We start from the raw sequence: 7608 nt of genomic DNA on the forward strand, positions 1-7608 counted from the left end.
GTCCAGCCCTGTGGCCCAGCAGGAGGCATCTCCCGGCCTGCTTCCTGGCGACCTCGCTGCCTCCCCAGGGCAGGAGATGGGGGATCCCTGCCCCAGCACCAGCAGCTCGGCCTGCTCCCAAGGGGAGAGCAGACGTTTCCTGGGGGGTCCCTGGAGCACGGAGGCCGAGTGCTCCTCCACTGCAGGTGAGGAGACCCCCTGGGCACGGGGAGGAGTAAGGAGCCATTTACACCCAGTGCCATGTTGCTCTGTCAGTCACTGGGGGATCCCAGCCTGGGCACCAGAACTGGGGGGGGCATGGCCCCCACACTCTAAAAGTGGGAGCCCTGTGCCCGCCCATTTTTTAACATGGGCATAGTTTGGGGGGTAGGGGGCTGCATAGTTAGTTAGTGTCATACAGGTGCTCCAGGAACCCGCCCAGGGACCTGCTGCAGCTGGGGGAGGGGTGCCCCAACTTAGCCCAGCTCCCAACCTGCCGTGGCCAGGGGACGGACGGCCCGAAACCAGCCCCAACCCAGATCTGCTGTGGCGAGGGAGCCCCTACCCCTCCCAAAACCAGCCGTGACCAGGGTGGCTCGGACCTGCCGTGGCATCTGGACCTGCCGTGGCTGGGGCACCCCTACCCCAGCCCAAACCCAGCCCCAGCCTGGACATGCTAGGGAAGGGGGGATGCCTATCCTGTGGCCCCAGCCCTGGAGCTGCCGCAGTGGGGAGAGGCGCCTCTCCCCCGCAGCCCAGGTACTGCTGCGGGGAGAGAGAGCTGGGGGAAGTCCTCTCTCCCTGCCGTAGCCCCACCCCAGAGCCCACACCTCCAGCTGGAGCCTTCACCCCCTGCACCCAACCCCCTATCCCAGCCCTGAGCCCCTCATCTCCAGCCCCACCCCAGCGCCCACACCCCCAGCTGGAGCCCTCACACCCCTGCACCCCAACCCTCTGCTCCAGTCCTGAGCTCCCTACCACACTCCGAACCCCTTGGCCTCACCACATGAATTTAGTTATGTGCACCAATATGAAGGTGATGTGTCACACCTCGCCTCCATATTGGTGCACATAACAAAATTCATTCCGCACACGGGTGGGAAAAATTAGAGGGAAGACTGCTCATGGCACTGGCTCCTCCAGTTCTACATGGTTCCAGTGCTCCTGGATTCCAGCCAAGGGGTTTAGCCTGAGCTTCGTGAGCCCAGCGATGCCAGCAGGAGTCACACAGCAGCCCCCTGCAACAGGGCATGGGGAGAGCTGCTGGCAATTGGGTCCCTGAGGCTCTGGGGGTGGGCTCCTCCAAGGGAGGAGAGGGCAGTTCAGGGCTTTCTCTGCCATGAGGCCCTGGGGCTGAGGGGGTCAGTGTGGGGCCCTCTCTGCCATTGGGCCCTTACATGGCAGTTGGAAGCATTAACACTATTTTCCCTCAGGGCTCCTGTTCTTCCTCTTCCCCCCCATAGCAGCAGCAGGAGTCACCCTCTGCCCTTCTCTCCCCGATGCAGACTATCTCAGTGACCTGTCAGAGGCGAACTGGCCATGGAGGAGGAGGAGAAGGAACCAACCAAGAAGGAGGAGAAGGAACCAGCCACGGAGGAGGAGGAGAAGGAACCAGCCACAGGGGAGGAGAAGGAACCAGCCACAGAGGAGGATAATGAGGAGGACTCAGCCACAGAATAGGAGGAGAATAATGATGAGGACCCAGCCACAGAGGAGGTTATAGCCAAATATTTAATTTACTAGAGGACTTATGGTTGTAGTTATACACAATCATCTAAGGGGTGATGAATAGGTTCAAGTAGGACAGGATCATAGGCCTATAAGGTTGATAAGCATTTAGGAGGGATGAGTGTATTCAGTATATAAGCCAAGTAAGGCTGTAAAGCAGGGCCTACAGGCTGAGGCCTGTAAGATTTCAGCTTCATCACACTAGTCCTGAGGAGGGTTGACATAAGTCGGCGACCCAGAAATAATCCTGTACCAGTAAAGTCACAAGATTACTGTAAAGAATGTTCCAGTGGATGATGTTCAGGACAATATACCACAATGCACCCATCTAAACCGCAAGACACCTGATTGTAACATCATGAAAAATTCTGCAGTAACTACAGGTTACCATGGGGACTTGTTTACCTAGATGCATAATGAGAAGAAGGGGATCTAAGGGAATAGCCAATGAGATATGGGGCACCCAGAATTACTGTAGTGTGGAAGCATGGATAAGGAAAAAGGAGTTGGAACCCTTATGCACATGCATGAGCCATAGTGGGTGTAAGCTTGACTCAGAATAAAAGGTGTTGGCCAGCCTGTGTGTGGAGGGAAGAAATGCACAGGAAATGCCAGGATGTCAAACCATGGGTTGTAACGACAGCAATGATGAGGAGAATAATGACTGATGTTTCAGGGTCCCCTAGCAAGAGATGGGAGATGTGAGTGAGGCTGGTGATAGGGCTAAACACTTTGCACTATCTTTCTATCTGCTATTGAGTACGTGTGGGATTGTTTATCTGCTTAGTGAATTTGTTAATAAAGCAAAATTGTTTCTTGTGTGTTCTAGGGTCTCTTAATACTAATAATATTCCCAGTGCTGTAGCCCTCAGGAGACCAAATCTTTAACCAATGCTAGCTAAGAGATTAATCAGTGATCAGTACACTGATCCATAAATAAGGCTACAGATTAGGGTCCCATCTCGGGTGCCATGGGTCATTTTACCGACCTGTTACAAAGGTAGAAGGATTTATGTAAAGTGTATGTGTGAAATAAATAGACCTTTAAGAAAGTCCACTAAAAATCTGTTTGCCTTAATAATTAGAAGGGTAATAAGTTAGAGTCAAGTATATTAAGGCATAAATTGTCTCTATGCCTATAAATTGTAGTTTTTGTGTAATCTTTTGGTCAGGACTAATGGAATAGTAAAAGTTACTAAAGCTCTTCAGACAGCAGTCAATATGTTGCTGTACATAGAAGGGGAAGTAACTTTGGGGAAATTTATCTGCGAGAAGAGAGCAGACTAAGCAAACAGGTTGAACTTAAATGTGGCTGAATAAAATTAAAATTAGCGTCCCAGAAGCCCATGTTAAAATTGTTATTTTAAATTGTCTTTGTCATATGGCACATCTAATATGGTCATTTAAAATAGTATAAGTTAGATAGTTTAGGGGTTTTTTTAAGAAGGCTATGTCTGATGTAAATGTAAAAGGTGACTTAGTAAATAGAGGTAGGGAAAAACTGATCCTACTTCTTGCAGATGACACTAAACTAGGAGGAGAGGTAGATACACTGGAGGGTAGGGATAGGATACAGGGGGACCTAGACAAATTAGAGGATTGGGCCAAAAGAAATCTGATGAGGTTCAACACAGACAAGTGCAGAGTCCTGCACTTAGGGTGGAAGAATCCCATGCACTGCTACAGACTAGGGACCAAGTGGCTAGGCAGCAGTTCTGCGGAAAAGGACCTAGGGGTTACAGTGGACAAGAAGCTGGATATGAGTCAACAGTGTGCCCTTGTTGACAAGAAGGCTAACAGCATTTTGGGCTATATAAGTAGGGGCATTGCCAGCAGATCGAGGAACATGATCATTCCCTTCTATTCAGCATTGGTGAGGCCTCATCTGGAGTACTGTGTCCAGTTTTGGGCCCCACACTACAAGAAGGAAAAATTGGAAAGAGTCCAGCAGAGGGCAACAAAAATGATTAGGGGGCTGGAGCACATGATTTATGAGGAGAGGCTGAGGGAACTGGGATTGTTTAGTCTGCAGAAGAGAAGAATGAGGGGGGATTTGATATGTGCTTTCAACTACGTGAATGGGGGCTCCAAAGAGGATGGATCTAGACCAGAGGTGGGCAAACTACGGCCCTCGGGCCACATCCGGCCTGTGGGACAGTCCTGCCCGGCCCCTGAGCTCCTGGCCCGGGAGGCTAGCCCCTGGCCCCTCCCCTCCTGTTTCCCCTTCCCCGCAGCCACACTGCCATGTGGGCAGCACTCTAGGCGGCGGGGCTGCCCACTCATGCAGGGCAGTGCGGCAGCATGTCTGGCTCTGGCTGGGCAGCACGGCAGCCAGACATGCTGCTCTGAGTGGCATGATAAGGGAGCTGGGGCCAGGGGTTGGATAAGGGGCAGAGGGTCCCAGGGGGCAGTCAGTGGACAGGGAGCAGAGGGCGGTTGGAGGTGGTGGAGGTTGGGGGCGGACAGGGAACAGGGGGCGGTTGAATAGGGCAGAGGTTCGGGGGGGGCAGTTAGGGGACGGGGAGGGGGGGGATTAAATAGGGGGTGGAGTCCCAGGGGGTGGTTAGGGGGACAAGGAGCGGGGGGTGGGAGGAGGGGTTGGATGGGTTGGAGGTTCTGAGGGGAGCAGTCAGGTGGTGGGAAGTGGGAGGGGGTGGATAGGGGGCAGGGGCCAGGCTGTTTGGGGAGGCACAGCCTTCCCTACCTGGCCCTCCATCCAGTTTTGCACCCCGATGTGGCCCTCAGGCCAGAAAGTTTGCCCACCCCTGATCTAGACTGTTCTCAGTGGTACCAGATGATAGAACGAGAAGTAATGGTCTCAAGTTGCAGTGGGGGAGCTTTAGGTTGGATATTAGGAAACACTATTTCACTAGGAGGGTGGTGAAGCACTGGAATGGGTTCCCTAGGGAGGTGGTGGAATCGCCTTCCTGAGAGGTTTTTAAGGTCAGGCTTGACAAAGCCCTGGCTGGGATGATTTAGTTCGGGATTGGTCCTGCTTTGAGCAGGGGGTTGGACTAGATGAGCTCCTGAGGTCCCTTCCAACCCCGATATGATCCGGCTCACTACCCCTCTAACCTGTGAAGTATGGCGGGGAAAGAGTGAAGAAAACAAAGGTAAAAGCCTGGGGTAAAATTGAAATATTAAGTACATGTATTCTTGTATTGCTGCAAGTTTGCATTATTTTTGTTGTTAAAAAAAAATTGGGTTGTTGACCAAAAAGAACGTATTCTTCAATTGAACCAATCAGTTATTGCCTGTTATCATCCCAAAGAAAGGTATCGAGTCCGTTACAGTTCCGGACACACCCACCATGGGCATGGTAAAGGAAATCAGCAATCTTTCTGTTTTACACGGGAATCGTTCTTCTAAGGAAGTATTAAAACCTCTAACAAAACAAATGTAGCAGCCTCTGCTATTCACAAATAACGATTATTAGTATTAATTCTTAATAAAAGTGTTTACACGTCTTCCTTATAAAGTGTTTATAATTCCCTCGGTAAAATAAAGCATTTGTTAATTTTTTTAATCATTTGTTTTGTTTTCTTCTTTTTTAGGATGTAAATATTCAGGATAGACACCTTCGGCACCCAACTAAACTGTTTACATCTTAATTTTGCTTGTTAAAATAAGTTACTCTAACTAAAATGCAGTTGTTAATTCAAACAGGGTTTGTTTTTTGTTTGTTCATTTGGTTTTTAGGTATCATCCTGTTTAAAAATGAACAAATTTCCAATGCCCGTCTGCCTTATTGATCAATCTTGGTGGTAACTAAGTATTAAGCAATTAATAATTTTAACCCTTAGGTTTCCTGGACCTGCCCTAAACAGCAATGTTTAGAGGTCTGTTTTATGTATTTAACTCTTTGTTCTCTGATGTTTTGTTTTATGTTTCAACACAATTATATTGAAATTATTTTGTCTTTATTTGTCCCTTAGTTATGTTTTAGGCCATGTGACTGTTGTGGGTTTTCAATTTACGGGGGTTATTTTATTTTTGTTGTTGCAACAAAAACATTTTTTGCACAAAGGTATAAAAAAGCTAATTAATAAAACATTTTTTGTAGTCCCACACTATTTCAATATTATAATTAGGCTATAACCACTATTGGTGTACTATTACAATACACGAATGATAGTTCTTTTTTGCAAATGTTAGTCATAAATACAGGTATATTTGTTTATAATTAAGTTATGTATTGGTGCAATGTTTTTGGTTAATCTTAATTCGGGGTTTGTCAAGCAACGTGGCAAGTTGTTTGGAACAATCAGGTTAAAATGTATAAGTTCATTAAAGGCGAACTATGGCAATATTTATGTAGCATTAATAGCTGTGTTATGGCTACAATGTTTTACAATGTAACTGTATATTGATTGGTTATCTGTGTTTATAAATTGTTAAACATCATCAAATTAATGCAAATAAAATCAGGTTCCAGCTAAGTTACACAGTAGTGAGGTCATTATCAGGGTTATCCCCCCAACAAGGGGGAGAAAGGGTAAACACTCGAAACCTAATTTTGAGAGATTTCTCTCAGATCAAACTTCTGTTTATATGGGTGTCAGGAGAGGCTTGTATAATGGCATTTTCTGGTGCATTCTCAATTAATATTTGCATTGTATTCTTTTTGGATTTTGGTTTGATATTTTGAGGGTTCACCTGTTCAAACAGTTCACTCCTCAAGTATGCAAAGAGTATGCAAAGAGTATGCAAAGAGTATGCAAAAACACTCATTTGTTTTATTATTTTAGCCTCTTGCCTGAGCAAACCACTTTATGTTTTCAAGGTAAAAGCTCACTTCAAGCGGCTGCTTTGTAGGTCCAAACAATAAAGCTGATTTGTTAGCTAAAAGAGGAGCACGAAGAGGCATGATGTAAACAGGCTATCACACATTTATGAGTTACCCTGTACCCCCATCCATTGTCTTCAATTAAGGGAAGTAAAAACCATCTCAGCCTTTGATGTAAAAGGCCCTATAAAGGAAACTAAAATGTTTGTAAAACAGTTTGGCAGTTAAAACGTTCAGTAGAGGATATTCCCTATGAAAAACAATTATACCCTCCAAACTGATTTTATAGGACCATTATCTCTTAAACGTAAGTTAAGTGATTGTGGATCCAAAATGGGTAAAAGATTTTCCCTTTAAGGTTAATATTTCTGCCATCACTAAGGCTCTGGGAGAACAGATATTTGGTGCTGGGGGCTCTTATCAAAAATAACATCAAGGCAAGAAGAAAAACCACTTTATTGGTTCTATATTTCAAAAATATTGATAATATTGTTGGCAGTTTAACAAAGTTCCACTTCCCTTATTACTCATAGGTTTGAGGATAGTGGAAAGGATCAATCAAATTAAAGGGTGGTAAATGCCCAAGGCAAACTGGGAAGCTTTTAATTCCCATAATTTTAATGGCTTTTTAAATAACTTCTGTTGCCTCAACTGGCCAACCACCCTTGAGGTGATGACCAAAAGATAAATGGAATTGAGAAAATTAAAATTAATACACAGCTGCAAGTCTTATACAACTATGGATGCAGGGTGAATGAGTTGTCAAGATTGGGAAAATCCAAGTGTGACAGGGTGCACCTGACCCTTTGAGGCCCCCTGCTGGAGGCCCTGCAATCCTATCACACCCCACCCCAGGGAAGGAGCAGCGGATGTAGGTCCTCCAGACCTTCCTAGAGAGGCCTTGTGGAAGCAGCCAATCAGAATCCAGCAGGCTCAGATAAAAGGAGCTGCAGGGCCTGAGCAGGTCAGTTCTGGGCTCAGACCAGAGGCATGGATGGGGAGGGCGCTGCTCTCTCCAAAGGAGCTCGACTAGCTCATTCACTGGCCTTGGGATTAAGAGGATCAGAGTACTGTAACCCTAAGGTAATAGGTGAAAGGAAAAAAGCTAGGTGGGA

Source organism: Lepidochelys kempii, chromosome 11 (assembly GCF_965140265.1).
Source record: "Lepidochelys kempii isolate rLepKem1 chromosome 11, rLepKem1.hap2, whole genome shotgun sequence".
Classification (NCBI taxonomy): Eukaryota; Metazoa; Chordata; order Testudines; family Cheloniidae; genus Lepidochelys; species Lepidochelys kempii.